The 15,015-nt window shown below is 49.3% G+C and overlaps 1 long non-coding RNA gene across 1 annotated transcript in view; it reads right to left on the bottom strand.

Moving 5' to 3' along the window:
* LOC138487724 (uncharacterized) overlaps positions 1-15,015 on the bottom strand; it is a 45,900-nt gene that overhangs the window by 21,706 nt on the left and 9,179 nt on the right. Inside the window, exon 2 of the long non-coding RNA XR_011274530.1 lies at positions 8,586-8,688. This is a non-coding gene — a long non-coding RNA (uncharacterized lncRNA). The remainder of the gene's footprint in view (positions 1-8,585; positions 8,689-15,015) is intronic.

Below are 15,015 nucleotides of genomic sequence, written 5' to 3'. Positions count from 1 at the left end.
GAGTAGGCTAGTCTGGATGAGGCTGGGTAGGCTAGTGCTGATGTGGCAGAGTAGGCTAGTCTGGATGAGGCTGGGTAGGCTAGTCTGGATGAGGCTGGGTAGGCTAGTCTTGATGTGGCGGAGTAGGCTAGTCTGGATGAGGCGGGGTAGGCTAGTCTTGATGTGGCGGAGTAGGCTAGTCTGGATGAGGCGGGGTAGGCTAGTCTGGATGTGGCGGAGTAGGCTAGTCTGAATGAGGCTGGGTAGGCTAGTCTGGATGAGGCTGGGTAGGCTAGTCTTGATGTGGCGGAGTAGGCTAGTCTGGATGAGGCTGGGTAGGCTAGTCTTGATGTGGCGGAGTAGGCTAGTCTGGATGAGGCTGGGTAGGCTAGTATTGATGTGGCGGAGTAGGCTAGTCTGGATGAGGCTGGGTAGGCTAGTCTTGATGTGGCTGAGTAGGCTAGTCTGGATGAGGCTGGGTAGGCTAGTCTTGATGTGGCGGAGTAGACTAGTCTGGATGAGGCTGGGTAGGCTAGTCTTGATGTGGCGGAGTAGGCTAGTCTGGATGAGGCTGGGTAGGCTAGTCTTGATGTGGCTGAGTAGGCTAGTCTGGATGAGGCTGGGTTGGCTAGTCTTGATGTGGCGGAGTAGGCTAGTCTGGAAGAGGCTGGGTAGGCTAGTCTTGATGTGGCGGAGTAGGCTAGTCTGGATGAGGCTGGGTAGGCTAGTCTTGATGTGGCGGAGTAGGCTAGTCTGGATGAGGCTGGGTAGGCTAGTCTTGATGTGGCTGAGTAGGCTAGTCTGGATGAGGCTGGGTAGGCTAGTCTTGATGTGGCGGAGTAGGCTAGTCTGGATGAGGCTGGGTAGGCTAGTCTTGATGTGGCGGAGTAGGCTAGTCTGGATGAGGCTGGGTAGGCTAGTCTTGATGTGGCGGAGTAGGCTAGTCTGGATGAGGCTGGGTAGGCTAGTCTGGATGAGGCTGGGTAGGCTAGTCTTGATGTGGCTGAGTAGGCTAGTCTGGATGAGGCTGGGTAGGCTAGTCTTGATGTGGCGGAGTAGGCTAGTCTGGATGAGGCTGAGTAGGCTAGTCTTAATGTGGCGGAGTAGGCTAGTCTGGATGAGGCTGGGTAGGCTAGTGTTGATGTGGCAGAGTAGGCTAGTCTGGATGAGGCTGGGTAGGCTAGTCTTGATGTGGCCGAGTAGGCTAGTCTGGATGAGGCTGGGTAGGCTAGTCTTGATGTGGCGGAGTAGGCTAGTCTGGATGAGGCTGGGTAGGCTAGTCTTGATGTGGCGGAGTAGGCTAGTCTGGATGAGGCTGGGTAGGCTAGTCTTGATGTGGCAGAGTAGGCTAGTCTGGATGAGGCTGGGTAGGCTAGTCTGGATGAGGCTGGGTAGGCTAGTCTTGATGTGGCTGAGTAGGCTAGTCTGGATGAGGCTGGGTAGGCTAGTCTTGATGTGGCGGAGTAGGCTAGTCTGGATGAGGCTGGGTAGGCTAGTCTTGATGTGGCGGAGTAGGCTAGTCTGGATGAGGCTGGGTAGGCTAGTGTTGATGTGGCAGAGTAGGCTAGTCTGGATGAGGCTGGGTAGGCTAGTCTGGATGAGGCTGGGTAGGCTAGTCTTGATGTGGCGGAGTAGGCTAGTCTGGATGAGGCGGGGTAGGCTAGTCTTGATGTGGCGGAGTAGGCTAGTCTGGATGAGGTGGGGTAGGCTAGTCTTGATGTGGCGGAGTAGGCTAGTCTGGATGAGGCTGGGTAGGCTAGTCTGGATGAGGCTGGGTAGGCTAGTCTTGATGTGGCGGAGTAGGCTAGTCTGGATGAGGCTGGGTAGGCTAGTCTCGATGTGGCGGAGTAGGCTAGTCTGGATGAGGCTGGGTAGGCTAGTCTCGATGTGGCGGAGTAGGCTAGTCTGGATGAGGCTGGGTAGGCTAGTCTTGATGCGGCTGAGTAGGCTAGTCTGGATGAGGCTGGGTAGGCTAGTCTTGATGCGGCGGAGTAGACTAGTCTGGATGAGGCTGGGTAGGCTAGTCTTGATGTGGCTGAGTAGGCTAGTCTGGATGAGGCTGGGTAGGCTAGTCTTGATGTGGCGGAGTAGGCTAGTCTGGATGAGGCTGGGTAGGCTAGTCTTGATGTGGCGGAGTAGGCTAGTCTGGATGAGGCTGGGTAGGCTAGTCTTGATGTGGCGGAGTAGGCTAGTCTGGATGAGGCTGGGTAGGCTAGTCTTGATGTGGCGGAGTAGGCTAGTCTGGATGAGGCTGGGTAGGCTAGTCTTGATGTGGCGGAGTAGGCTAGTCTGGATGAGGCTGGGTAGGCTAGTCTTGATGTGGCGGAGTAGGCTAGTCTGGATGAGGCTGGGTAGGCTAGACTTGATGTGGCGGAGTAGGCTAGTCTGGATGAGGCTGGGTAGGCTAGTCTTGATGTGGCGGAGTAGGCTAGTCTGGATGAGGCTGGGTAGGCTAGTCTTGATGTGGCTGAGTAGGCTAGTCTGGATGAGGCTGGGTAGGCTAGTCTTGATGTGGCGGAGTAGGCTAGTCTGGATGAGGCTGGGTAGGCTAGTCTTGATGTGGCGGAGTAGGCTAGTCTGGATGAGGCTGGGTAGGCTAGTCTTGATGTGGCGGAGTAGGCTAGTCTGGATGAGGCTGGGTAGGCTAGTCTTGATGTGGCGGAGTAGGCTAGTCTGGATGAGGCTGGGTAGGCTAGTCTTGATGTGGCGGAGTAGGCTAGTCTGGATGAGGCTGGGTAGGCTAGTCTTGATGTGGCGGAGTAGGCTAGTCTGGATGAGGCTGGGTAGGCTAGTCTTGATGTGGCGGAGTAGGCTGGTCTGGATGAGGCTGGGTAGGCTAGTCTTGATGTGGCGGAGTAGGCTGGTCTGGATGAGGCTGGGTAGGCTAGTCTTGATGTGGCGGAGTAAGCTAGTCTGGATGAGGCTGGGTAGGCTAGTCTTGATGTGGCGGAGTAGGCTAGTCTGGATGAGGCTGGGTAGGCTAGTCTTGATGTGGCGGAGTAGGCTAGTCTGGATGAGGCTGGGTAGGCTAGTCTTGATGTGGCGGAGTAGGCTAGTCTGGATGAGGCTGGGTAGGCTAGTCTTGATGTGGCGGAGTAGGCTAGTCTAGATGAGGCTGGGTAGGCTAGTCTTGATGTGGCTGAGTAGGCTAGTCTGGATGAGGCTGGGTAGGCTAGTCTTGATGTGGCTGAGTAGGCTAGTCTGGATGATGCTGGGTAGGCTAGTCTTGATGTGGCGGAGTAGGCTAGTCTGGATGAGGCTGGGTAGGCTAGTCTTGATGTGGCGGAGTAGGCCTGTCTGGATGAGGCTGGGTAGGCTAGTCTTGATGTGGCGGAGTAGGCTAGTCTGGATGAGGCTGGGTAGGCTTGTCTTGATGTGGCGGAGTAGGCTAGTCTGGATGAGGCTGGGTAGGCTAGTCTGGATGTGGCGGAGTAGGCTAGTCTGGATGAGGCTGGGTAGGCTAGTCTGGATGAGGCTGGGTAGGCTAGTCTGGATAAGGCTGGGTAGGCTAGTCTGGATGAGGCTGGGTAGGCTAGTCTGGATGAGGCTGGGTAGGCTAGTCTGGATGAGGCTGGGTAGGCTAGTCTTGATGTGGCGGAGTAGGCTAGTCTGGATGAGGCTGGGTAGGCTAGTCTTGATGTGGCGGAGTAGGCTAGTCTGGATGAGGCTGGGTAGGCTAGTCTTGATGTGGCGGAGTAGGCTAGTCTGGATGAGGCTGGGTAGGCTTGTCTTGATGTGGCGGAGTAGGCTAGTCTGGATGAGGCTGGGTAGGCTAGTCTGGATGTGGCGGAGTAGGCTAGTCTGGATGAGGCTGGGTAAGCTAGTCTGGATGAGACTGGGTAGGCTAGTCTGGATGAGGCTGGGTAGGCTAGTCTTGATGTGGCGGAGTAGGCTAGTCTGGATGAGGCTGGGTAGGCTAGTCTTGATGTGGCCGAGTAGGCTAGTCTGGATGAGGCTGGGTAGGCTAGTCTGGATGAGGCCGGGTAGGCTAGTCTTGATGTGGCCGAGTAGGCTAGTCTGGATGAGGCTGGGTAGGCTAGTCTGGATGAGGCCGGGTAGGCTAGTCTTGATGAGGCTGGGTAGGCTAGTCTGGATGAGGCTGGGTAGGCTAGTCTGGATGTGGCTGAGTAGGCTAGTCTGGATGAGGCTGGATAGGCTAGTCTGGATGAGGCTGGGTATGCTAGTCTGGATGAGGCTGGGTAGGCTAGTCTTGATGTGGCCGAGTAGGCTAGTCTGAATGAGGCTGGGTAGGCTAGTCTGGATGAGGCTGGGTAGGCTAGTCTTGATGAGGCTGGGTAGGCTAGTCTGGATGAGGCTGGGTAGGCTAGTCTTGATGTGGCTGAGTAGGCAAGTCTTGATGTGGCGGAGTAGGCTAGTCTGGATGAGGCTGGGTAGGCTAGTCTTGATGTGGCCGAGTAGGCTAGTCTGGATGAGGCTGGGTAGGCTAGTCTGGATGAGGCCGGGTAGGCTAATCTTGATGAGGCTGGGTAGGCTAGTCTGGATGAGGCTGGGTAGGCTAGTCTTGATGTGGCTGAGTAGGCTAGTCTTGATGTGGCGGAGTAGGCTAGTCTGGATGAGGCTGGGTAGGCTAGTCTGGATGAGGCTGGGTAGGCTAGTCTGGATGAGGCTGGGTAGGCTAGTCTGGATGAGGCTGGGTAGGCTAGTCTGGATGAGGCTGGGTAGGCTAGTCTGGATGAGGCTGGGTAGGCTAGTCTTGATGTGGCGGAGTAGGCTAGTCTGGATGAGGCTGGGTAGGCTAGTCTTGATGTGGCGGAGTAGGCTAGTCTGGATGAGGCTGGGTAGGCTAGTCTGGATGTGGCGGAGTAGGCTAGTCTGGATGAGGCTGGGTAGGCTAGTCTTGATGTGGCGGAGTAGGCTAGTCTGGATGAGGCTGGGTAGGCTAGTCTGGATGAGGCTGGGTAGGCTAGTCTTGATGTGGCAGAGTAGGCTAGTCTGGATGAGGCTGGGTAGGCTAATCTTGATGTGGCGGAGTAGGCTAGTCTGGATGAGGCTGGGTAGGCTAGTCTGGATGTGGCGGAGTAGGCTAGTCTGGATGAGGCTGGGTAGGCTAGTCTTGATGTGGCGGAGTAGGCTAGTCTGGATGAGGCTCGGTAGGCTAGTCTTGATGTGGTGGAGTAGGCTAGTCTGGATGCGGCTGGGTAGGCTAGTCTTGATGTGGCGGAGTAGGCTAGTCTGGATGAGGCTGGGTAGGCTAGTCTGGATGAGGCTGGGCAGGACCGTCTGGATGAGGCGGAGTAGGCTAGTCTGGATGAGGCTGGGTAGGCTAGTCTGGATGAGGCGGAGTAGAAGAGAAGAGCTAGAAGACCCCTGTCCATCTGTTCCCTTGGTTAATTATGATAAAGACTGGTGCACATCCATTCAAGATGCTATGAATAATAAGATCAAAAACATTCAGGAAGATACCGCGAATAAACGTGCTGCATTAGGCAGACCAAGTTGAACTCTAGAATTCCCTGGACCTGAGAATACCGTTGCCGTGTGTTTAAGTTTAGCTTGGTCACAGAACCTGAGATTTCCAATTTGTTACACCAGCTGAAACCAACCCATTGCATGGGGGATGCTTTCCCTGAAGTAGTTATAAAGGTTTGTGCTGCTCAGCGTTTCCCTTTGATCAATACATTTGTTAACAACTCTTTTAGTGAATGCTTTGTGCTGCCATGCATCAAGCAGGCATGGATCTCTCCAGTACTTGGTTGCAATGTCCCATCAAATTATAGGCCCATTACCAACATCCCATTCTTGTTCAAGATCCTGGATCGGGCAGCCTATATTCAAGGACAGGATTCCTGTCTAAAAATAACATCTTGGGCCAGAGGCAGACCGGGTTTCGAACTGCGCATAGCACAGAATCTGCCTTGACTTGAAGGCTAATATGCTGGAAGTTCTCGATAGGGTGACCCAGCTCTCCATATGCTCCCAGATCTGTCTGCCGCTTTCGACCTGGTTGATCATACCATGCTAGTTTCTAGGCTTGTACACTCTACCTCCTTTTCGCCAGCAGCAGCCAGCTGGGTCAGATCCTTTCTGGCAGACCGAGTAGCTAAGGTTTTCTGTGGTGATGCCGAGGCGGATGATTTTGGGGTGACTTGCGGAGTCCCCCAGGGCTCCTGCTTGTCACCCACACTGTATAACATTTTTACCAAGCCTCTTTTTGAACTACTTGATGCAAAGAGGTCAATTCATACTAATTACGCAGATGATACTAAGTGTCTCATTCCTCTTACGGGTGATTACATCAGGGACACCGGAACTATCATACAGTTTACACCCTTATACCAACCTGGATGGCGGATAATGGTTTAGCTCTGAATGATTCAAAAACAGAGCTGATGATAGTTGGTACGGCTGCGCAGCTGAGAAAGCCGAGTCCTGGCTTTTGGGAATTTCAGATTGCGGGTTGTGCTATTGCCACGCTCCGCAAGGTTAAAACCTTGGGCATAGTTCTTGATTAAGAACTCAGCATTAGGGCGCACATGAACAGCCTTGTGTCCTCCACTTCCTACTATCTCAAATTACTTGTTCAGTGAAGACCTTTTCTAACTTGTTAGAACCGCACAACCATTGCTCAGGCCATAATTGGTGCCAAACTGGACTACTGTTCAAGCCTCTTGCAAGGTGTGAGCAAAACAGTAATCGACTGGTTACAGATTGCGCAAAACAATGCAGTTAGGGCTGTGGAGGGCCTCTGCAGGACAGATCATGTTTCTGAGGCCAGGAGGTCTCTGCACTGGCTACCATTTGCCAGTAGAATCACCTTTCGTCTCTTTTGTATTACACACAAGTGCCTTTATGGCAGTAGTTCTGGAGAGCAGACTCTCTATGGAGGGTGTTGAGGTCCAACAATTCTTGCCTTCTACAGGTGCCAAGGTCAAGAAGCTGTAATGCCTTGCCTCCAGATCTGCGGGCTTGTCATTCGTTTGCCAGATTTAAACATGGATTGAAGACGCTACTGTTCAACTGACCTTCCTTATAGTAGGACTCCCTCTGATGCTTCGCACAGGTTTTTTATGTCTTATGTTGTATGTTATGTTAGCGCTACTATGCCTGCTATACAAATATAGCGCTATACAAATAAAAAATAAAAAAATAAAAGGAATACCTACAGTACAGTAACGTCGGTGGCCCGTCTTTGCCACCTTTTGTCTGGTCAGAAATGCTGCAGTTTATGCAGCTGACTGGAATGTCCCCAAAAAATCCTTAGATATTGGTTGGGCCATGGGTTGTCAACACAGAGCCAATCGGGAGTGGCTAAAGGCGTTCATACCTTTTTGAAGTACAGAGCAGAGAGCCACATTGATTACGACGAACGGTTCCAATGGTGGCGACTCAAGCTGTGCCACACTGAGGTTTTACCAGAAAGAATAAGACACATGGGGCCTCATTACGAGTGTGGCGGTTCAGAAACAAGGGTGCCGGTAAGCCTACCGACACCCTTGTTTCCGGACCGGCACACCACGGGTCTGCCAGCCAGAGCCGCTGCGCCCAACAGATCTGACCCTGCCGGGTGCAGCGGCTCCGGTAGGCAAATTCTTCAGAGAAGTGCCGGCACTGTTAGCAATGGTGCCGACGTTTCTGTGTCCCCACTCCCATAGAGTCTTGTGTGGGAACGGGGAGTTACAAAATTCAGCGCCTGACTTCCCACACCACCGGGACTTGTAATGTTCCGGTGGCACCGCAAAGTCAGGCGCCGCATTCAGTGTTACAGGGTTGGCGGCAACACGCCGTTGTTACCGCCAACCTCGTAATGAGGCCGATAGAGCTATCTTTAAACACAGGCATGATTGCACACCTCCCAGACACTGATCAGGCTCTGCAGACTGCCACTGGAAAAAGGGTTCAGTTAAGGAAGCCGACCAACATTCTGGGGGAGAAGACCTGTGTATTCTGGCTGCCCTTTAAGCCAGGCTAGTCATCATGCTCGGGTACAGACAGTAGATGGCGAGTCCCATGGAGTAAAAATGTCAACTCTAGTGGCCGTTTTCTGGGAGTCAGAAGGGAAAATGGCGGCCAGCGCTTAAGCATTGAGCGTTGCGAAACATCATAAACATTCCATATGAATGGACCCTTTTTCTAAAGCTCAAAAGCGTGTCCTTTTAGAAACTCCAAAACTTGGATACATGTGCACTCTGAAGTGGCCTCCGGGATAAATGTACTTGAAGGTCTACAAAAGTACAGGATATTTTTCTGTAAATCATGAAGCTGTGTTGGTTTCCCGAGGTCTTCTTTCTCCATTTACAGTTGCATAAACCATTGTGTGTAATTAATCATCTGTACACCCCCCCCCCCGCTGTGCCCCCCTTACCCTTCACCGCAGTATGGCCTGAAATGACATCATTTCCGGACACAAAACTCAGCATGAGCATAACAAATCACAATATCCTTGGCAAAATGGCATTTGACCAATCAATTACAAGCAAATAAACCATTGTAACAAGGTCTGCTGTGATTCAAGCATGAAAGTGAATTCACATGTCCATGACACGGAGGGGCCTCTAACCAAAGACTCACAGTTCAGGGCTGGCAATGCAATGCACGCTCTCTTTCCAATGTAGTCATCAAAGAAAGAGCAAAGATCTGTGCCCTACCGTGTTTCCCATACGAGTTTCCCATGTTGTATGCAGTCCCATCTGGATCATAGTGGGGATGGGCTGTGGCTCCATTAACAGCGACAAACTTGCTCCAGTCCACCTGCATGCAGAGTAAAAGAATGAGATGTGGCCAATGATTCTCAAGAGCATAATCAATCATTCCTGTGTACTCTGCCTGCGGAGTCAAAGAATGAGATGTGGCCAATGATTCTCAAGAGCGTAATCACAATCATTCCTGCGTACTCTGCATGCGGACTCAAAGAATGAGATGTGGCCAATGATACTCAAGAGCATAATCAATCATTCCTGTGTACTCTGCATGCGGAGTCAAAGAATGAGATGTGGCCAATGATTCTCAAGAGCGTAATCACAATCATTCCTGCGTACTCTGCATACAGACTCAAAGAATGAGATGTGGCCAATGATTCTCAAGAGCGTAATCACAATCATTCCTGCGTACTCTGCCTGCGGAGTCAAAGAATGAGATGTGGCCAATGATTCTCAAGAGCGTAATCACAATCATTCCTGCGTACTCTGCATGCGGACTCAAAGAATGAGATGTGGCCAATGATACTCAAGAGCATAATCAATCATTCCTGTGTACTCTGCATGCGGAGTCAAAGAATGAGATGTGGCCAATGATTCTCAAGAGCGTAATCACAATCATTCCTGCGTACTCTGCATACAGACTCAAAGAATGAGATGTGGCCAATGATTCTCAAGAGCGTAATCACAATCATTCCTGCGTACTCTGCATGCGGACTCAAAGAATGAGATGTGGCCAATGATTCTCAAGAGCGTAATCACAATCATTCCTGCGTACTCTGCATGCGGACTCAAAGAATGAGATGTGGCCAATGATTCTCAAGAGCGTAATCACAATCATTCCTGCGTACTCTGCATACAGACTCAAAGAATGAGATGTGGCCAATGATTCTCAAGAGCGTAATCACAATCATTCCTGAGTACTCTGCATGCAGAGTCAAAGAATGAGATGTGGCCAATGATTCTCAAGAGCGTAATCACAATCATTCCTGTGTACTCTGCATGCGGACTCAAAGAATGAGATGAGGCCAATGATTCTCAAGAGCGTAATAACAATCATTCCTGCGTACTCTGCATGCGGACTCAAAGAATGAGATGTGGCCAATGATACTCAAGAGCGTAATCAATCATACCTGCGTACTCTGCATGCGGACTCAAAGAATGAGATGTGGCCAATGATACTCAAGAGCGTAATCACAATCATTCCTGCGTACTCTGCATGCGGACTCAAAGAATGAGATGTGGCCAATGATACTCAAGAGCGTAATCACAATCATTCCTGCGTACTCTGCATGCGGACTCAAAGAATGAGATGTGGCCAATGATTCTCAAGAGCGTAATCACAATCATTCCTGCGTACTCTGCATGTGGACTCAAAGAATGAGATGTGGCCAATGATACTCAAGAGCGTAATCACAATCATTCCTGCGTACTCTGCATGCAGAGTCAAAAAATTAGATGTGGCCAATGATTCTCAAGAGAGTAATCACAATCATTCCTGCGTACTCTGCATGCGGACTCAAAGAATGAGATGTGGCCAATGATTCTCAAGAGTGTCATCACAATCATTCCTGTGTACTCTGCATGCAGAGTCAAAAAATGAGATGTGGCTCATCATTCTCAAGAGCGTAATCACAACCATTCCTGTGTACTCTGCATGCGGACTCAAAGAATGAGATGTGGCCAATGATTCTCAAGAGCGTAATCACAATCATTCCTGCGTACTCTGCATGCGGACTCAAAGAATGAGATGTGGCCAATGATTCTCAAGAGCGTAATCACAATCATTCCTGCGTACTCTGCATGCGGAGTCAAAGAATGAGATGTGGCCAATGGTTCTCAAGAGCGTAATCACAATCATTCCTGCGTACTCTGCATGCGGACTCAAAGAATGAGATGTGGCCAATGATACTCAAGAGCGTAATCAATCATTCCTGCGTACTCTGCATGCAGACTCAAAGAATGAGATGTGGCCAATGATACTCAAGAGCGTAATCACAATCATTCCTGCGTACTCTGCATGCGGACTCAAAGAATGAGATGTGGCCAATGATACTCAAGAGCGTAATCACAATCATTCCTGCGTACTCTGCATGCGGACTCAAAGAATGAGATGTGGCCAATGATTCTCAAGAGCGTAATCACAATCATTCCTGCGTACTCTGCATGCGGACTCAAAGAATGAGATGTGGCCAATGATACTCAAGAGCGTAATCACAATCATTCCTGCGTACTCTGCATGCAGAGTCAAAAAATGAGATGTGGCCAATGATTCTCAAGAGAGTAATCACAATCATTCCTGCGTACTCTGCATGCGGACTCAAAGAATGAGATGTGGCCAATGATTCTCAAGAGTGTAATCACAATCATTCCTGTGTACTCTGCATGCAGAGTCAAAAAATGAGATGTGGGTCATCATTCTCAAGAGCGTAATCACAATCATTCCTGCGTACTCTGCATGCGGACTCAAAGAATGAGATGTGGCCAATGATTCTCAAGAGCGTAATCACAATAATTCCTGCGTACTCTGCATGCGGACTCAAAGAATGAGATGTGGCCAATGATTCTCAAGAGCGTAATCACAATAATTCCTGCGTACTCTGCATGCGGACTCAAAGAATGAGATGTGGCCAATGATTCTCAAGAGCGTAATCACAATCATTCCTGAGTACTCTGCATGCAGAGTCAAAGAATGAGATGTGGCCAATGATTCTCAAGAGCGTAATCACAATCATTCCTGTGTACTCTGCATGCGGACTCAAAGAATGAGATGAGGCCAATGATTCTCAAGAGCGTAATCACAATCATTCCTGCGTACTCTGCATGCGGACTCAAAGAATGAGATGTGGCCAATGATACTCAAGAGCGTAATCAATCAGTCCTGCGTACTCTGCATGCAGGCTCAAAGAATGAGATATGGCCAATGATACTCAAGAGCGTAATCACAATCATTCCTGCGTACTCTGCATGCGGACTCAAAGAATGAGATGTGGCCAATGATACTCAAGAGCGTAATCACAATCATTCCTGCGTACTTTGCATGCGGACTCAAAGAATGAGATGTGGCCAATGATTCTCAAGAGCGTAATCACAATCATTCCTGCATACTCTGCATGCGGACTCAAAGAATGAGATGTGGCCAATGATACTCAAGAGCGTAATCACAATCATTCCTGCGTACTCTGCATGCGGACTCAAAGAATGAGATGTGGCCAATGATTCTCAAGAGCGTAATCACAATCATTCCTGTGTACTCTGCATGCAGAGTCAAAAAAATGAGATGTGGCCAATGATTCTCAAGAGTGTAATCACAATCATTCCTGTGTACTCTGCATGCGGACTCAAAGAATGAGATGTGGCCAATGATTCTCAAGAGCGTAATCACAATCATTCCTGTGTACTCTGCATGCAGAGTCAAAAAATGAGATGTGGCCAATGATTCTCAAGAGCGTAATCACAATCATTCCTGCGTACTCTGCATGCGGACTCAAAGAATGAGATGTGGCCAATGATTCTCAAGAGTGTAATCACAATCATTCCTGCATACTCTGCATGCGGAGTCAAAAAATGAGATGTGGCTCATCATTCTCAAGAGCGTAATCACAATCATTCCTGCATACTCTAGAAATGGCCAATTTGTACCTTCTGAAATGTGGTGAATTCTGATATTCATTCTAAACCATTAGAGAAAGCATGGACCCCCCATATGTCAGCTTTGACACAAGCATTGTAAGGCCATCACATGTCAGTGGTCTTTGATCTTCTTTAAAGTGGGTCACTGGGCAATTTGATTTCTAGTGTGGGCCCTCCTGGCCATAATGGTAGACGGTGTGTCAACTGGTCAACCTTTCCTCTCAAATGCTTACCTCTCAACGCTTAAGGACTCTCAAGTGCAGTGTTGTGGAGCAAATCTCATTAAAATCAATGGTGTTACTGAACGGTTCACAATGTCTCCCCAAAAACAGTTCATGTCAAATGGATAGCATCCATAGGAGTCTAACGACCACAGTAAAGACATGTACGTTCATGTTTTATAAAGAAGAGAGATGCTGCAGTAGAAGTAATGAGAGTGCCCATGAGCAGATGTTAATCGAAGCTGCGCCAGCAGGAGTCATTGCTTTCACCCAGTTAAACTCAAAGAACACAATGTTTCATGCGAAGCCTATGACTATACCCTCCCAACGATTTCCTTGTTCGCCTTCTCTCTGCCTTCACTGTCTCCTCTTACTCCCTCCTTCACTTGTTTAGCCAATGCCTGTCTCCCTTCTCCCTGTCATGCATCTCCTCTCGACTCACTAGCCCTCCTTGCTATTTTTTTACTCTCATCTCCTACCACCATCTTTCCTCTCTCCGCCCTAAACTCTTACCCTTTCTATCTCTCTCCTATAATCCTTCCTCTCTATACCTTCAATTCTCTGTTTTCCTTCCCTGCCATTGGGTCTCCTGTTTTGTCACTCCTTTCTACCAGGCTGTCTCTCGTCCCTCTCCCTGCCCTGTCTCTTCTCTGCCTGTCATTCCAGCACCCTCTTCTCTCCCAGCTTTACTGTCTCTCGCTCACATCAGTGACTCCCCATTGTGACTATCAAACTGTCATAAAAAGCGAACATAACTTACGGAACACCTTTGAGATGGTGTCTTCTGTTCCAGGAGGCACACTCCCCTTCACTGCCAGTGCTGTATTATTATCTAACACCCCAGAGCCATGTAGGCGCTACACAAGTAACCTAGATAGCAACATGTTCCTCCCACACGCTGCTTCTGTGAGGGTTTTCATACCAATCCTCTCTACATTTGAACCTCTTCCTTTCCCCTCAGACTCATGACAATGTGACAGATATCTTCATATAAGTAGTGCAAAGCTAGCGCCTTGAAATTAGCAAGGCTAACCTCTGTTACTGCATGAAGGGAGAAGAGTATGTGTAGGTCGGCTTATCTGTCTGTCTGGCACTCACTGGAAATCCATAAAGGAAAATGTAGTTGGGAATCTTCTCAATGAACTAAAACATAACCTCTTCAGCAGCTGGAAAAGTTCCCAGCCTAGAAGTCCACTGAAAGTGATTCGTGTTTTACAGGTTTTAATGTAACCCGTCTGTGTTTTTGAAGGGTTTGTGAAGGATGGCAAACCCATCTAGTGCCCACATCTCCCTTTCTCTTGCTGCCTATAAAGTGCCTTTTCTGGGAGTTCGTTTTGGAGAAAATGTATTCTTGTTTTGACCGATTTAAAATGATACGGTTTGTTAAGGATTTACAAGTCTATTTACTACCCAAAATAACCATTTATCTGTTTGGTGGTCTGTTTTGGAGCAACTTATTTTGTGTTTTTCTTTTTTTTTCTTCTTTTTTTCATATTATACATATATTTTTAGTGATGGTTAAATTGTCTTTTAATTCAGGTAGTTTTAATTGATGTATGAAATTAACTAAAACACAGTAAAAAATATATGTAATAATGTGTTTTGACAGGTTTTAATTCAATCCTGCCTGCTTAAAGAATTTTCAGGCACATCAGCTGCCCAATTGAGTCCATTTGTTTGTGTTTCAATCATTTTCTCAACATGTGGCCTGAAAACGATCCTGCTTCTTGCTCATTTCCGACCTCCTTGAAAATGCCCCCACAAAGAGAGCATTGACTTGCCAGTGATTCAGCGGAAGTGAACAGCACCTGTGACATGGCCCAGCTTATTTTCAGATTGTGGACACACCGGGTTGGCACATAGATTGAGGGCAGTTCAGTGCTACACAATGAGTGGGCAATGCAGTAAACTGGGCCGTTTCCCCAAAGCTGTCAGGGTTCCCCCCTACTGCCGACTGTTAACCTATCTAGGCACCAGCAGCTCAGGCAAGTGGTTGGGAAGGGTGCTATTTATGAAGGTTATGCCTAAAGGGGGCCAGCAGTGGCCTAAGAGGGATCCACTATCCACAACACTCCAGAAATAGCCAGAGGGTGGCTGGCAAGGCCCAGCAGCGGCTTGATCAGCAGGCACAGGAGAGAACCTGCACAGTGAATGCCACCCTAACAGCAGGCACAGGAGAGAACCTGCACAGCGAATGCGACCCTAACAGCAGGCACAGGAGAGAACCTGCACAGCGATGGCCGCCCTAACATCAGCAGGCACAGGAGAGAACCTGCACAGCGAATGCCACCCTAACAGCAGGCACAGGAGAGAACCTGCACAGCGAATGCCGCCCTAACATCAGCAGGCACAGGAGAGAAAATGCACAGCGAATGCCGCCCTAACATCAGGCACAGGAGAGAACCTGCACAGCGAATGCCACCCTAACAGCAGGCACAGGAGAGAACCTGCACAGCGAATGCCACCCTAACAGCAGGCACAGGAGAGAACCTGCACAGCGATGGCTGCCCTAACATCAGCAGGCACAG

The sequence above is a fragment of the Ambystoma mexicanum genome, chromosome 9 (genome assembly GCF_040938575.1).
Source record: "Ambystoma mexicanum isolate Mex_15411 chromosome 9, UKY_AmexF1_1, whole genome shotgun sequence".
NCBI lineage: Eukaryota > Metazoa > Chordata > Amphibia > Caudata > Ambystomatidae > Ambystoma > Ambystoma mexicanum.
This window is presented reverse-complemented; position numbering and strand designations above follow the sequence as displayed.